Consider the following 18,280-nt stretch of genomic DNA (forward strand, 5'->3'; position numbering starts at 1 on the left):
CCGATTTCTCTGGAGCACAGGTTAACAGTAATGACAGTGAAAGGCTGAAGCTCATCGCTAGAAGTTACTGCCAATCTGAGTGGAAATGCTATGCACCGTTTGTCACTGAATTACAGTCAGCAATTTTTAAAAAATAATGTTGGTGCTCTTTGAATGTGCAGTCAGCCGGATTTAAATATTGATCTAACACTCTGCTTCCTGTCTCTTCTAATTTGGATTACAATATATTATTTGTAGAAGGTTTCATTTTGAATTAAAACAGTGTGCTATGAAGAGAAAGTTATTGGATGAGATGGGTCCATGGGCTTTGCTCATTCACTTCTATCCTGTGCATTGTTGTCGAGTACATAGTAACATAAATAGGCAATGAAAAAATAACCAGTAGATTTCAATATCGATTGATAAACTGCATGTATTTTGCACTTAATTTATGATAGTATTAATGGCAATCTGGAGTGTTTCTCTTTCCAAAATTCCAACCTTTTGTTGGTAACCAATAGCCTTTACTTTAAAGCATGCAAAGCAGTGGAATTCATCCAGCGTCTTATTGGGACATTATCACATATTACATCAATCATGAGTGAAAACATATTTCAAAATGTATTTTCTCCAAACAGAAAGATGATTCTGTGCAGCAGGACTGGAATGGATAAATCAAATGTATTAAAAGGAATTAGCCAATGGACTAGTGACAGGATAATTAAAATCAATTGTTTTCAACTGATTAAAAATTCTGAGGCATAAAAGGACAATATTATTTTCATCTAATCTTATTGGCAAGCATGGGAAAGAAAGATTTTGCATTTACACAGTGATTTTCACACCCTCCGGGTGTTCCAAAGTGCTTCATGGCCAGTGAATTAATCCTACAGTGCAGCCACTGTTTTAGTTGATAAAGGCGCAGTTTGCAAGCAATAAGATCCTACAGAAAGCAATGAGTTGGATTGTTAGTTAATCTATTTGGTGCAGTTCCAATGGTGCATGTTGACATGGATGCCATTACAACTTCTAGATCTTCGAATATGCCCGTTATATTCCAGAAAGCCAGTTGAAGGTAAAACCGGAGCCAATATTTTACACTTTTATAAGCATTCATTTACAAGAATTTCACAGTATAAAGATGCACCCCTAATTCAATAACAAGTTTCAACCTTTGCCTATTTGTAGGGGTACAGCAACTTCCCAGTTATGTCTACCACCTGGATGCAATCAAACACAATTTAAAAAAATTAATATATTCCTTGCTCTCTTTAAATACAAATTAGATTTTCCATGTACAACCAAAAATGTCAAACCAAATTAAATCAAAAACCTCCATATATATTACAAGACATTACACTGAAAAATGCATCTCCTTTGAGGACTCAATTTCTTTGTTACACGAAACACAATGCACGTCCAGACTGATGTTTTGTAGCCACCCCTTAATTTGAGATTTCCTTTCTCGCCAGCATCTGTTTCATGGCAGAAGGTTTAATCCGTAATTCTTTCTCAATCTCACTTTTTGTAGGTTGTACATTTATTTCAAACTGAACGATTATCCATAAAGCTTTAAATGGGTATGCTATCTTCAGTACACCCAGCATCCAGAATCTCACTTAGAATCTTAACAAATAGTGATACCACTGCCTCCCTCAAGCGTCAGTATTTCAGGAGACAAAGTACTTTTAACAAATTATATTTTCTTAGCTTCCCAAATTATTGGACAACTTTTCCCATTTTCACCCATAAGAATCATGCTGAGTAACTCACCTCCTGGCTCCCAAATCCGTACCACATCTTCTCCTGTCCACCATCTATCTACAAGGCACAAGTCAGGAGTGTGATGGAATATTCCCTACTTGCCTAGATAATGGAGTTCCAATAACACCAGACGTCATCCAGAACAAAGCAGCTTGCTTGATTGGCACTCCATCCGCAAACATTTACTTATTTCACCATCAACGTGCAGTGGCAGCAGTGTGTTCCATCTATAAAATGCACTGTGGAACCCACCAATGCCCCATCAGCAGCATCTTTCAAACCACTACCACTATCATCCAAGGACAAGGACAGCAAATGCATGGGAATACCACTAACTAGAAGTTCTCCTCAAAGCCATACAACAGCCTGACTTGGCAATATATTGCTGTTCCTTCACTTTAACTGGGTCAAAATCCTGGAACTCTCTCCCTAACAGCACTGTGGGTGTACCTACATCACATGGGATGCAGCGGTTCAGGAAGGCAGCTCACCATCACCTTCTCAAGGGCAATTAGGGGTGGGCAATAAATGTTGGCCTAGCCAGTGACACCCACATCCCATGAATTTCAAAAAAACTGCACTAGAAATCCTATCAGGAAGATAAATATGTGAAGCATCATTAAAAATGACTAGCTGTATGATCTTTGGATCATCAGAGAATGGGAGATAAGTAAACATTCTCCAGATTTATTTTTTACTGTTTTATTTGCCATTAAAACACTTAAAAATATCTGTATTCAAGGTTTTTGACAAATATGCACAAAATATAACACATCAACTCAAACAAACAACCACAGATCCCCAACGTCCCCTGATACGAATACCCCCACCACATCCTGCCTTCCCCATTTTTATTCGCTTACACTCTTCTCTCCACCCCCCCCCCCCGCCTTCCCGAATCCTCCTTGAAGAAATCAATGAATAGTTTCCACCTCCAGTATGAACCAGTCTACCGATCCCGCACAAAGCAAACTTGATCTTCCCCAATCTCAGGAATACTGCCAGGTCACTCACCCACACCCCTGCCTTCAGTGGCTCAAGAGTGTCACCAACACAACAAAATCTGTCTCCGGGCTATCAGGGAGGAAAAGGCCAACTCATCGGCCTCTCTCCCCCCGGACACCCGGGTCTTTTGACACGCCAAACACCGCTACATCTGGACTCTGGCAACACCACACCCAGAACCTTGGACATAACTACCGACAACCCCTTTCAGAACCCCCTGGGCCCTGGACATGCACAGAACATGTGGACGTGATTCGCGCACCCCCCACACCGTCTTTCACCCCCGCAAAGAACCTGCTCATCCTCACCACAGTCATGTGGGCCCTCTGCACCACTTTAAACTGGATGACGTTTCAACCTCGCACATGATGAGAACGCATTCACCCCCCGCAAGGCCTCGGCCCACATTCCGGCAGCCCCCCTTTTCATAGCCCCGCCTCCCACGTGTGCTTGATCTCCTCCACTGGAGCACCCACCCTCTCCATCAATTCCTTGTATATATCTGACACTCTTCCCCCTCCCATACTTTGTCCTCCGACAGCAGCTTATCCTGCAACACCGGAGGCGGCAGCCCTGGGAAGGACGTCACCTCTCTCCTCACAAAATCCTTCACCTGCAGGTACCCTTGGGCAACTCATACAGTTCCTCCTATAAACAAGTTCCTAAAATACTCGATCCCCATCTGCCGCCTCCCCTGAAACCTCACATGAAGCCCTGCCTGCACAAACCTATGGTTGTCACATTTCGGCGCCCACAAATACATGCCTTCCAACCCAAAATGTTGCCTGCACTGACCCCATACCCTTAATGCTGACACCACCACTGGGCTCACGGAGTACCTGGTCGGCGAGAATGGAAGAGGAGCCAACAACAGCGCCCTTATACTCGTCCCCCTACACAATGCCGCCCCAGAATGACCTCTCCTCCACAGCCCATTTCCTCACGATTGCAATATTCGCCGCCCAATAATAATTCATCAAATTTGGCAGTGCCAGCCCCTGCACCCTCACTCTCAAGAACACCCGCCTCACACTCGTGGCCACACAAACCCCGAAATTATCCCATTAACCTTCTAAGAACTTGGGGACAAAGATAGGGAAGTTCTGGAACACAAACAGAAACTTTGACAACGAGAGCCGCGCATTTTCACCATCTGCATGCGCCCAGTCAGTGACAGTGGCAACACATCCCACCTCCATCCCCTCCACCAATCCCATCTCTATCAATCAAACCAAGTTCAATCTGTGTAGCTGGGCCCAGCTCCACGCCACCTGGATTCCTAATGCTCGTCCCCACTAACCCTGCCACAATGTAGCCCAAGTACCCCAAACTCATCCGGTTCGTCCGAACACTCACCACCGGCGCTCTGTACAACAGCCGGACCCAATCCACAAACCCCTGCTCGAACCCAAAACGTCACAGCACCTCCAACAAGTACGTGCACTCCACCTGGTCAAAAGCCTTCTCCGCATCCGTCAACACCACATTTACCTCCTGCCCCATAAGTCTTCATAATTACATTAAGTAGTTTCCATACATCGCCGACAACTGCCTCCCCTTCACAGATCCCGTCTGATCCTCCCCCATCACACAATCCTCAATTTGCGATGCTAGCATCTTCGGCAACAACTTAGCATCGAAGTTCAGCAGCAATATCGCCCGGCCCAGGGACATTCCTGCCTGCATCGCACCCATGACATTCATCACCTCCATCAACCCAATCGCCCCCCCCCCTTGGGAACTCTAACCCATCCAGGTACGACCCACACTGCTAAGGGTCCTTATCTTTCTTCAAAATCAGGGAGATGGAAGTCTGCGACAATGTGGAGTGGGGGTGGGGGAGCTCCCCATTCTCCTTGCCTTGTTATGCATCCAATGGCCCCAGCTCCCCGCCAAACTTTTTAGAAAACTCTACTGGGAACCCATCCTGCCCCAGGGCCATTCTTGCCTGCATCGCACCCATGCCATTCATCACCTCCCTCAACCCAATCCCACCTCCAGGTCAGCCACCACCTTACCCATCTCGTCCCTCACCCTACTGATCTCTCTTGCCCCTACCTGCTTCAACTGGTGGGCCAGCATCCTAATTGCCCTTTCCATATACTGCCCCTATGGCCCTCCGCAATTGGCCCACAACCTTCCTGTGGACACTAATCCAAACTCCATCTGGAGCCTCTTAACAGCCCCTCCACCGATACCAGAGTACCTCCGATCCACCGCCAGATGTCTACCAGACTTCCTCTCTCCTCCCACTCCATCCTCCTTCCCTGTGACAAATCGAAATAAATTTCCCCCAACTACTGCCTTGAGTGTCGCCCAATGCGGCGAGTGGTCAGAAAGCACAATCGCAGAATACTCCTAGTCGGCCACCCCCACCATCGCAAAAAAGTCAACCCGTGAGTACACCCGGTGCTCATAAAAGTAGTATTAAAACACCTTCGATCTCGGACTCCCAACCTCCATGGCTCTACCACCCCCCACCCCCCCCTCAATGAACTCTCTTGCCACAGCCATCACCCTCGATGACTAAGGACTCGAACGGTCCAGACTCGGGTCCAGGACCGTATTGAAATCACCCCTCATACTCAGCGGTGTCCAGGTCCAGGATCTTCCCTAACCTCAAAGTCCAGGTCTTCCCAATTTACGGCATAAACATTTGCCAGGAGTACCAGCAGCCCCTCCAGCTTCCCACTGACCATGAAATACTTACACCATTGGATCTACCACACTGCCTCCCACCTCGAAAGCCACCATATTAACCAACATCGCCACCCCCTCGTCTTCATATCCAACTCCAAGCGGACCACCTGCCCACCCATCCTTCCTCAGCCTCGTCTGATCCCCTAGCTTCAGGTGCGTCTCCTGCAAGAACACAAAGTCCACCTTCAGACTCTTCAGATGCATAAACACACATACACGACCATTCAACAGGCCCATTCAGACTCCACACATTCCATGTGACCAGCCTGGTTAGGAGCTCCCCACCCCCCTCCTTTGCCAATCAGCCATATCCCTTTGTAAGCCATTCTCTGGCCCGCGTCTCACGCCCCTCCAGGCCCGCCTTCAGATTTCCGCTGCCATCTCTCCTTCCCAACTGCGCCACACCTATGTCAGCAAGCCCCTCCCCCCCACTAAACAAAAAAAATAACCACATGATCCCCCCCCCCACTTCACTCATGTTAACTAGCCCGCCAAGCTAGCATGGTGGCCTTCGCCCAAGGCCTCAGACTTTTTCTCACCCCTTCAGTCCATCCTTCCCCCCCCCACAATTGCCAATGAGAAACAAAAGGCACGCTCACCATAACTCCTCCCCTGTCAAAACCCACCCCAAAGTGCCGTCACCATGTGCCTTACAATGAAAACAAAGCTCCTCTCTAAAGTTCAATGTCCTCACACTCCTCTCAGACCATGGCCCCTCGAAGTCCATCACCTCCTCTGGTGAGTCAAAATAAAATTCCTGCTTTTGGTGTGACACTCACAAGCAGGCAGGGTACAAAACCCCAAACTTCACCCCCTTCTTAAAGAGTGCCGTCTTCATCTGGTTATACCGGGCCCTCCACTTTGCCAGCTCCGCCCCCAGGGTTCTGGTAAATCCACAGCTCACTCCCTTCCCAGGTGCATTTCTTGGTCTACCTCGCCCACTTCAGAATTTTCTCCTTGTCCAAAAATCGATCAGGCCACATACTTGGCGGCCTCCGTTCCCTCAATGACCTCAGGCATTCCAACTATCTTCAAATTCTGCCTCCGACAGCGGTTCTCAAGGTCCTCGAAATTCTCTCAGTCTTTCCTGGCTGTACAATACCATCCCCAGCTCTGTCGCCAGCGAGGCTAGCCACTCCTTGTGCTCCATCAACTCCTCCACCTTCTGGATCTCCAGGCCTTTTGCCTCTGCTCCACTCGTTCAATCACTGCCCAAAGCAGCTCCACCACCGTGGCCAAATCCTCCAAGCCTTTTTCTTCTGCTGCTGGAATTTGTTATTCAAAAACTCCACCAGCTGCTCCGTTAACCACTGGGCGAGCAGCGCTGCTCCCTTGCCCTTGACCATCTTCATCTGTGGTGCACCACGAAAACATTCCTGCTCCAGCTGCTCTCTTTATCTCGTGGCAGTTCACATTCACTGATCCATACATCAGCCGAGTATTACCTTCCCTGGGCACTCGAGCACCTCTTGCCCTCAAATACCACACCATTCGGGCGGGGATGGACCCAAAAAATCCAACATGAGCCACCAAATGTGCGACTGCTCACTCCACGGACGCCACCAAAAACTGCCATTGAAACATTCTTGACTCCAGGATGTTGCATTCAAATGACAAAACAGTTCAATTGACCAATCAAGTTCAGTCACTTTCGATACAACCTCAACCTTCTGCTGGGGGCCTAGTATACTTAACTGGAATGGGAGTAACACGCTCCAAAAAGGTTGTTGATTTAAAGTGGGTGTAGACATTCTCTACCTAATATCTAAACCAATATATTTAACAGTCCCACTAGCGTGACTCCCAATCTGCTTTTAGTTGAGCACAATCTATTTTCAGCAAATTGGTCAAACTGAAAATTAACATACCCTGGAAGCACCATTTAGATCATTGGTGCATTTGTTTGGTTCTCTGTACCCAATTATTTTTTCCTTCCCAATTAAGGTAGAATTTAGCAGGCATCTGCACCAACGCCTCCCGCTGCCACGGGGCCCTGGGAGGAGAACCCACCTGTTGATGATCCCGGTGTCAGGCAGCCCCTGGGGTGGTTAGTGGGCCCGTGTCACCCTGCCGCACTCAGTGTGGTGGAGGATTCGGGCCCGGAGGGTGACTGTCCGAAGGCTGTCAGCCACCCAGTGTCGGGGGCACAGGGTGCACGAGACGTTCTGTAGCGGGATGCAGGGCTCACTCATGCCTGACTGTGTTGCCCCTCACCCTCTCTGGGGGACTCCCGGAATCTGACACATCAGAATTGAAGGTTCTTTTGTTTTTCTGCCTCCGTAGATAGTTCAGGCAATGCCCTATTTGCCTCCCCCCTCCACCAACACCCCGAGTCCCTCCCTCCCACCACCCTCCTTTCCCCTCTCTACCCACCACCCCCCTTCCTTTCCGTTCTGTTGGTGCAGAGGCGAGGGTATCTGGTCTCTCCAGCGCAAAGTTTAGTGCTTGCACCATTTGTTTTTGTAGAAATGTGTTGTGAACTGTTGTAATAATCAGAGTATCCACCCCCCCCCCCCTCCCCGTACATTGGTACTGAGGGGAGAGTAACCTGTTTCTCCACCACAAAATTAGTGTTTGTACAGTTGGCCTTGCATATATGTTTTACTGTTGTAATAAAAAGATATGGCCAATCCACCTACCCTCCACATCTTTGGGTTGTGGGGGTGAGACCCAAGCAGACACGGGGACAATGTGTAAATTCCACACGGACAGTGACCCGGGGCTGTGATAGAACCCAGGTCCTCGGTGTCGTGAGGCAGCAATGCTAACCACTGCACCACCGTTCCGCCTTTGGTTTGGTTCTCGTAGCCATTTTTCTGCATCTGTTGTTTCTTTGGCAGGTTGCAGAAACACCTCTCTCTAGGTCACACACTGCTGAAATCTAACTTTTACGTTGATTGTTCGACACTCCCATGAATATGTGGCCAAAAGAGCTAAAACGATTTTCAAAATTACATTTCTAGCTGTGGCAGAGTCCACTCTAACATCTGCAATACCCACTCGCTCTTCAAAGTTCCTAGAGATTAGCCTTATATCCAATCTGCAATGACATCTTAGTACAAATCCACCAATGTGTCAAACCTGGCTTCCCTTTATCTGGTACCTCAGAACAAACTTCAAACTCTCTCCAATCTAATTCTCCTTTTATGGCTCTCATTAGTTTGTCCTAAAGTACATCTACAGCCACCAATGTTTCATGAGTAAGAGGACCTTTGTGTCTAGTTCAGTTCTGTAGCCTTTATTTCATTATCCAATCTATTCAAGCTCTGGCCTCTCCTTGCACTTTTAAATTTGCCAGAACTAGTACTGTGAAATCATCCTTGCACACTACTGAAGGATTCTTCTTCAGTCTGTAATATTTTTATGACACAAGTCAATTCTAGACTCTATTCCAGTACTTGCACTGTGCTTTCTTACTGTACACTTTCATGCCATTCTGCCAGACTGTGGACCTCACTTCTTGGCCAATATTCAACCAAATATTCAAACTTGCAATAATTATTTTTGCATGTCCCACAAGTATCGCCTCCCTCTATTTGCTAGTACCATCATATGTCACCTGAATATCTACCCGGAGGTATTCATCTTTTGGATATAATAGCCATTGTGTGTAACAATCACTCACATTACTACTATCTAGCCCTTGATCTGCTGAGTTCTGTTCCTCGGGACCTTTATCAGAAACCACAGGAGCATTTGAGGTACAAGGTACCTTGTTTACTTCTGTCAGCTGTTCAGGATCAGATTTTGAAATTGATCATGACATTAAGCTTAACTGTTTGATTGTCATGTCAAATAATCTCTCATCATCATGACCTATTATCTTACCAGGGCATTTCCTTTCCCCACAATCCTCTCTTTTACAAGACACCAAATCTCAATTAAATTCTCTGATGGTTTTTATACCCCAGTGTCCTCTGAATTTTCTGAGATCGTAACTTGCTGAAAACCTATCGCCCTGCATGCAAAGCATTCAAATATACAGAAAAGATTAAATTGTGCTGCTTTCTGGTTCAAGAGTATTGCACAGCAGAGAAGGTAATGTGTGATTTCACTCAGGGACCAATCAATATGTCGTCCAGCCACCAGAGTGAATTATTTGCCTGAACTGCCCATGACAGGGCGATTGTCAATTTGCCATCTGGCTGAACATAATTTTATGCAGCAATTTTTCGCTCACTGCATGATTCCTATCACAATGTCCACCGCCGAAAGAACTTTCAGCTGCAATAGTTCTGCCCAAAATATGTTCATATTTTCGATTCTCTGAACTCCGTCATCATTGACAAACTCCCCTCCATTATTTGTCAGAAACTTTGCTGGTGGCCCAAGTCCAGGCCCATTTATCCATGATTTTGTCCTTTTGTCTTTACTGTACATTAGTGCAGAAAGACTAAATCTGGTCGCCAGGTTTACAAAATATAGAATGCAAATGTTTTTGTCCCATATCTTTAGATCCATGGCAACTACCTGCTAAAGTGCCATGCCAATGAAAGGCTTACAACAGAATTTGCCAGTATCAAAAAGCTTTTACATTTCACACCAATCTTCCATTACCCTCATATTTTTTCAACCACACTAATTTTAACCTTTAACAATAAAGTGTGAAAATTATCATGCATCTTTAGGACATTTTTCTATCTCTCTGATTCTCACTTGATTCCATTAACAGTCTGGTGACACAATAATATCACGCGGATCCACTGACTTTTCAGAAATAATTACCTCATCATGGTAGCTTTACTCAACAGCACAGGCATCACACTAGTAACTACATCAAACCTATTGAAAATATTACTTTTATATTCCTTAACCTTGTGTTGATTCTCACTACTTAGTAAATAAACATAACACTTTGCTGTTCCACATACTGTTGAAGTGCAAGGACTATCTAGTACTGCAAAGTTAAAGACGCCTCGACTAATGCATTCACCACAGAATCAAAACTCCATCTGACCAGCATAATTTTTGTTCAGATACACCATTATCTGGACTACCTTTGAGAATTATTTTTTTTTTTTAAAAAAGGACCTTGCCTCTGTTTTGGATAGTTCGGCAGATGATGGTATTTTGAGTCACAACTGAAGCACTAACTGTTCCTTGGACATTCCTGGGATTCATTCCCCTATAATTACCGTTCCAATTTGGTCTTCTGCTGTGATTGTTAGATCTACTAAGATGCTTTCATCCTCATTCGGCTGGTCTTTGATCCTTTCATATTGTTAGTCGTATCCAACATCTGGTCCATTTTGAAACTCCAAGAGTTCTTTACCCGTTGTGCTGCCGCAAAATGCTCCATTTGTTCCACGAAAGTTGAAGGAAATGATCGGTTCTCCAGAATTTTTTCAAGGCCGCAGACATCTGATCTAAAAAGGTCATCCATCTCGAAGAACCAAAATCCAATTAGAATTAGTAGGCTGCCCAGATGAGACACCTTGGCACAATCCAGCAATTTAATTGCTGGAACTAATCCAGGAATCCCCAAATTAAATTTAGTCAATATTTCATACCATCTGTTAAAATCCATGATGCATTCTTCGATGGAAGGACAATCTGATTTCAAAAATCTACCAAAGTTTTATGATGCCTCATAAGCATATACATAGACAGACTTTCTTGTAGATTTCATCCAAGAACCCTAGAAGATTTGGAGATTCACCATTGGGACATTCCTCTCACACAATAGTTTGTTTCTGATTTACTTGTAGAGAAATGACAATGTCAAGAGCGTATTCTTGTTTCCTTTTTGTTTGGATCATAACCCTTGCTGCCATTTCTATTTAATTCTTTCATTGATCATATTGTTCATATTCCCCAGAATAAAATGCCAGAAGGTGCTTCACAGGAGCATTATTAAACAAGTTATGAGATAAGACACATGAGCTATTGGGTCAGATTACCAAAATCTCAGCCGAATAACTGGGAATTTTAAGGAGGAAAGTTAGGTAGAGACATGGAGAGGTATATGGAGGGCATTCCACATTTTAGGGCCTAGGCTACTGAAGGCACTGCCAACAATGGTGGAGCAACTAAAATCAGGGATACTCTAGAGGCCAGGGTTAGAGCAGTGCAGATGTCCTGGAGAGTTGAGGGGTGAGGAATTACTGTGATGAAGAGGGACTAAGCTATGGAGGGAGCTGAAAACAAAGATCGGAGCAGGATTCTCCATCCTGTCACACCAGTTTTCTGGTGCGGCACGCCCCTGCCGGCAGCGGGATTCTCCATCCTGCCAGCCAATGGGGTTTCCCATTGTGAGCAACCCCACGCCATCGGAAAATCCCTGGGCATGGGTGTGCTGCCGGCGCAATGGAGAATCCCGACAGTGGAGAATCCAGCCCCAGAACTTTAAAATCAAAACATCGCCTGACCCGGAACCAATATAGGCCAACGAGGGCATGGGCGATAGATGAACAGAACGAGGTGCAAGTTGAGACACAGGCAGCAGAGTTTTGGATGACCTAAAATTTAGGGTGGATAGAATGCAGGAGACCAGCCAGAAGTGGTAGAAGTCCAGTGGTAACAAAAGGAGGAATGATTGAGGGTTTAGGCAGCAGATCAGCTGAGATGGGGCGAAGTCATACGATGTTACAAAAGTGGAAATGAGCACTTTGTGGTGGCGCAAATGAAATAGGAAGCACATTTCATGAATACCCAATTCTTTTTTTCCCAGTTAAGGGGCAATTTAGCGTGGCCAATCCACCTAGCCTGCATATCTTTGGGTTGTGAGGCTGAGACCCACACAGACATGGGGAGAATGTGCAAACTCCACACAGACAGTGACCTGGGTCTGGGATCGAACCCAGGTCCTCAGTGCCGTGAGGCAGCAGTGCTAACCACTGCACCACAGTGCTGCCAGAGGAAGCTCATTTCACAGTCAAAGATGACATCAAAGTTGCAAACAGACTTGTTTCATCTCTAGATAAAAGCAAATTACTGCGGATGCTGGAATCTGAAACGACAGCTTTGGCAAAGAGTCATTGGACTCGAAACGGTAGCTATTTTCTCTCCCTACAGATTCTGCCAGACCTGCTGAGATTTTCCAGCATTTTCTCTTTTGTCTCTGGTTTCATCTGACTGTTGCAAGGAAGAGCAACAGAGTTGGCAGCTGGAAACAAGTTTGGAGTGGGGGACCAAAGGCTTCGATATTTAATTGGGAGGAAATTTCTGTGCACCAAGTTTGGAATGTCAGATAAGTTGTCTGATAACTTAGCAACAGTAGAGCGGTCAGGAGAGATGGTGGTCATGTAGAGCTGGGTATTGTCTGCATACATGTGAAAAATAATGTTGTATAACTATCGGAGAGTAATCATACCCCAACAGTTGGGATTTATTTTCTGACATTTTTCACAATGACCACCGCCAGGATTGTAGTTTTAGATCTGAATTTGTTTGAAGTTTCCAATCTTAACCCTGAGGCAACGATTCCCTGCTACCATGTTATATTCCAGAAAACCAGGTGGTAAAGGATCGAATTACAGCCAATTTTTATGTAACTTCTATAAGCATCTATTTAACATTACACACAAACACTCCTAAACCCAACAACCAGTTTCAGTTTGTGTTTATTTATACCTCTTTTGATCCAACCAAAAGGTTGTCAATATAGTGGAATTAAGTGTCCCTTCTGAAAGTGGCACCACTAATACAGTATAACAATAAAAACTTTAAAGGAAGGTTATCTAATCAGATTAAAGTGATATTCTGAAGTGTGGGGATGCCCTGGAGAACCAGAGGGCCTGAAGTGTACTGGTAAACACCTGCACATGGGCATAGCCATGGAAGAGGCAGATCTACCTTGTGAATTCCCTGTTAATGCCCACTATTTGCATGCAATTAACATATCCATGGGATATGTCTACCTTAACAGGAGGGCTGGGCCTTGATTTAATTGCACCTTGTGTTAATGCAACACTCCCTCAACTCTGCACTGAACTGGGCTCCCATCTGCAACAACCATAGGTTCAAACCAGCACTGACCGACGCCACCTTCAAAAGGTGGAGGCAGGACGGGGGGACACTGACAGTCAGGGACCTATACACGGACGACAGGATCGCAACACTGGACGAACTGACAGAGAAATTTCAGCTAGCTGGGGGGAACGAGCTACGGTACCTGCAGCTCAAAAACTTCCTACGAAAGGAGACAAGGACGTACCCACAACCGCCACGACAGACACTACTGGAAGACCTACTGGACGCAAGTATCCTAGAGAAAGGGAACTGTAGTGACATGTATGACCGACTGGTAGATAGGGACGACACCGTACTGGACGCAACAAGGAGGAAATGGGAGGACGACCTGGGGATGGAGATCGGGTGGGGACTCTGGAGCGAAGCACTGCATAGGGTCAACTCCACCTCCACGTGCGCAAGGCTCAGCCTGACGCAACTAAAAGTGGTACATAGAGCCCACTTAACAAGAACCCGTATGAGTAGGTTCTTCCCGGAGGTGGAAGACAGATGTGAACGGTGCCAACGAGGCCCGGCCAACCACGCCCACATGTTCTGGTCTTGCCCCAGACTCGTGGAGTACTGGACAGCCTTCTTCGAGGTTATGTCCAAAGTGGTGGGAGTGAGGGTGGAGCCATGCCCGATAGTGGCGGTCTTCGGGGTTTCAGAACAGCCAGATCTATTCCTGGGGAGGAGGGCGGACGCCCTTGCCTTTGCCTCCCTGATCGCCCGCCGTAGAATCCTGTTTGGCTGGCGGTCAGCAGCACCGCCCAGAGCTGCGGACTGGCTGTCCAACCTCTCGGAATCTCTCCAAATGGAGAAAATCAAATTTGCCATCCGAGGGTCGGACGACGGCTTCCACAGAACGTGGGAGCCATTCATGCAACTGTTCCGGGACCTATTTGTGGCCAATGTACAAGAGGAAGAATAGTCGGGGGAAGGTAGCGGGAGGGGGGGGGGCTACAGGTTCGTTACGGGGGTTCGATGGCTAGCTAAGGCCCAAAACCAAACTAAATAAACATGTTGAGGGGGGGGGGGGGGGGGGGGGGGGGGGCGCAGTTACTACTACGAAGATGCTTACCTGTAAATATGTATGTTAATTTTTGCGTGTTTGTTTTTTTTTTCTCTCTCCTAACAATTTGTAATTTGTTCAATATGAAATATGAAAACTGAATAAAAACATTTATAAAAAAAAAACTCTGCACTGAACTGTAAGTTAATTCAATGACCAAGTGTTAATGGGCGGCACCGTAGCAGTGGTTAGCACTATTGTTTCACAGTGCCAGGGTACCAGGTTCAATTTATGGCTTGGGTCACTGTCTGTGCCAAGTCTGCACGTTTTCCCTGTCTGCGTGGGTTTCCTCCGGGTGCTCCGGTTTCCTCCCACAATTCCCGAAAGTTGTGCTGTTAGGTAATTTGGACATTCTGAGTTCTCCCTCCCTGTACCCGAACAGGTGCCATAGTGTGGCGAATAGAGAATTTTCACAATAACTTCACTGCAGTATTAATGTGAGCCTATGTGACAATAAAGATTACTGATTGACATGCAAAATGCATAGAAATCAACTAAATTGAATTAAACAGCACAAGTTATGATTTTCCTAGTTTCTGGAGAACACAAGAAAACAAGTGTAAACTGCCACTGAGTATTTTTTTTTAAATGAAGAAAATATTTTGCAAAGTAGTTTAGCCGGCAGTCACAATCATCTCATTGTTGCTGTGATTCTTATCTTTAACAAGAACACTTTACATTCCTCCTCTCTTATCTTATTGTTCCCCACCCTATTCAGACTTCAACCAAATGACTCAAGTCTCATTACACTGAAAACATTAGAGGTTGGTACAATGTACCTTCAAACTCACAAAACAAACAACCATTCTAAAACCAATCCAAAGTACAACCTCCATTTTCAGGACACAGTTCATCTCAATTTTAAATTCAAAATGAAATGAGACTTCTCTGGAAGTAGTCTTGGATAGAAGCTCCTCCATTTGTGCAGAATGGAAATCTTTCTAACATATGGACTGTTGCACCTTATTTATGTAATTGCAAAGTTTCTTGCGTCCACAGGAAAAATGCAGTAATGAATCAAAAATCTGTTAATTTGGCTCACTGGTACACTGTCAACGTAGAGCTCACGGATTCAAGTCCTACACCAGGGGCTTGAAACGATTACTAAAGGGGCGCTACACGGCTCATGGTGCTGTCTTTCTAAGGCATTAAACTAAGGCCCCATCTATCTCAAAAGAGAAGGAAGGAATATTCTTCCAGTGTCTTAGCCAGCTCCCCCCCCGTTATCAGATTACTAAACGACCCTCTTATAGACTTACCTGATTAATACTACACTCCTGTATGTTTCACCAATGCCGGTGTCTATGTATTTACATTGTGGACCTTTTCTTGTCCGTTTATGTACTTTCTTTTATTTTATTTTCATGTACTAAATGATCTGTTTGAGCTGCTCGCCGAAAAATACTTTTCACTGCACATCAGTGCACGTGACAATAAACAAATCTAATCCGAAACACACCATCAATATATAAATTCATTTTGTCATCAGTTATGTATGCATTCAACATAAAAACATATAACAATATTGCCACTATGTTTATTGGTGCAAATATGCGACAGGAAAAGCAGCACTTAAGATTGTATTGAAGTGTATAGGCTTAAGTTCATCATGTCAGTTTGTTCCATCATGACCACTGGCTAACCCATAACTGCTTCACATCAAGGCTAAACACTCTTTCTTGACAACTCAAATTATTTCACACGTCCATGACACAACTGTGGCAAAACCACATATACAAAATGTGACGAACTTGAAAAGGAGAACATTCAGACGATCGAAGGTTTCTGCATAAATTTCTTCTCAAACTTTATATTGTATTAGCTGGACAAAAAGGAAATAATGCAAAACTGTCGCTGGCTGACAAAGGATAGATAGATAGATCATAGAATTTACATTGCAGAAGGAGGCCATTTGGCCCATCGAGTCTGCACCAGCTCTTAGGAAAGAGCACCGCACCCTCCACCCGTAACCCCACCTAACCTTTTTTTTGACACAAAGGGCAATTTAGCATGGCCAATCCACCTAACTCCAGGAATCGAACCTGGGACCCTGGAGTTGTGAAGCAATTGTGCTAATACCCAATAGCTTTCTGGGGAGCAATCTGGTCAAATCATTTAGCAGGTATGCAAACAGGTTTCCCTGGATAACATGCCTGAAATTCTTAAAATCTTAGCTTCGCTTTCCCTCTCTCCAGCTAAACATTCGACACAAATCAACTTTCCCTCCTTCAGATATTTAAGGATTTAAGGGGGGGGTAGACACAAGGAAAGCCATGCCACTCACTCTTCATTCGTTTGAATGGAGAGAATTGCTCCAGTACACTGGAGAATTACTAAACGTTCGAGCTTTAGTTTGGAACACAATCGTGTACATACTTTGATGAACTCCAGTGAAAAAATGTGTGATTTCTGACCACCTCGTTACCCTGGCGCTGCAGTAACTATTGAGGAACGAACTGTCCCGGTTACTGTATTGTATTCACTTTTCCTCCTTCCCCGGTTAGGATGCCAGTTCCGACGCCAGGACACTTGTCCTCAGCTCTGGAACCAGCTCCTCCCCCCTCCCTCACTCCCGCGGGCTCTCACGCCGGGCCTGACCCCCGGGTTAGGGGCAGGTCACCGGGAGGGAGGAGGAGGCAGCCGTTCTCCTTCCTGGGTCTCAGCGGTCATTTCCTCGCCGACCTCCCCACGGAGTGTGGTTGGCGGCAGGGCCGTGCCGCTGGGTCCACCGACTATTCCCCCACCCGCCACAGTAGTAACAGTACAAACCCCCCGCCCCTGTCGGTTTTGCCGGCTCGCTCCCGGCCTAGGCCTCAGCGGCTTCCTCAGCCGGGAGGACGGGGGGCGGCCTCCCGGTTGCCTTCACCCCGCCGCCCCGGGTTGCCTTCCCTTCCCCCCTCACCTACCCCGGTACCTGGCGCGGGTGGTCGGGCTTGAATTCGCGGACTCTGGTCAGTCGACACGAATTCGGTCACCGGGCGGAGACGGGACTGTCGGGATCCGGGAGCGGCACCCGCGCGAGCACGCACATACGCGGGCTCTGGGCACCCGCCGCGGGCGCGCGCGCGTACGGGTCGGCGTGGGTGCCAGAGCGCACGGGGGCCGGACGCCGTGGTCGGCGGCGCGCCCGTAAACTGCTGCTAGGCGACGGCCTTGGTCGACCGCTTCAGAGGGTGGTACCAGGTGGCCAAAATATTTTTTTTAGCAAAAGTGTCCCCTTTTTATTTTAGACAGGCAGAGCCAGGAGAAATAAATATTTTTTTAAAAAAGGAAGCTTATTAAAAAGGGGCTGTTTAGCACACTGGGCTAAATCGCTGTCTTTGAAAGCAGGCCAGCAGCACGGTTCGATTCCCGTAACAGCCTCCCCGAACAGGCGACGGAATGTGGCGACTAGGGGCTTTTCACTGTAACTTCATTGAAGGCTACTCGTGACAATAAGCGATTTTCATTTAATTAATTTCATTATTAAATTAGATAATCTCGTCACTTGTGCCAGTGATGTCCGCAGGTCCCTGAGGTGCCCACCGGTCATGGAAGGTCTGAAGTGTGCACTCCTGTTGGGGTTGGGTCCAAGAAAGTGCCCACATGGGAGCAGAAAGGATACAAATGTTTATTTAAATGTTGAATGAACACACTATACACCACAACTCCCTGAAGGGTCTCCATGATGGACCCACACCTAGGCTGGGGTTTTATGTCCAGGTTTGTTTCCCGCTTGTATTCCTCGAGATGCATGGTCCAGTGGCACTCATATACGTTATAATGCTTTTCCCTCCACTAAGTCCCACTATGTATCTGCTGTAAAAGGTA

General features: G+C 46.2%; 1 protein-coding gene across 3 annotated transcripts in view; it reads right to left on the minus strand.

The window, feature by feature from the left end:
- The window catches only part of LOC119978237 (actin-related protein 2/3 complex subunit 1A), a 73,012-nt gene extending 55,476 nt beyond the window's left edge, over window positions 1-17,536 (minus strand). For 2 of the 3 annotated variants that reach the window (XM_038819697.1, XM_038819700.1), the window contains exon 1: window positions 17,377-17,536. The gene's annotated coding sequence lies outside the window, so the exon portion shown is untranslated. The remainder of the gene's footprint in view (window positions 1-17,376) is intronic. The other variant, XM_038819699.1, reaches the window with a different exon arrangement.
- Between the last annotated feature and the right edge of the window lie 744 nt (window positions 17,537-18,280).

Source organism: Scyliorhinus canicula, chromosome 15, assembly GCF_902713615.1.
Source record: "Scyliorhinus canicula chromosome 15, sScyCan1.1, whole genome shotgun sequence".
Classification (NCBI taxonomy): domain Eukaryota; kingdom Metazoa; phylum Chordata; class Chondrichthyes; order Carcharhiniformes; family Scyliorhinidae; genus Scyliorhinus; species Scyliorhinus canicula.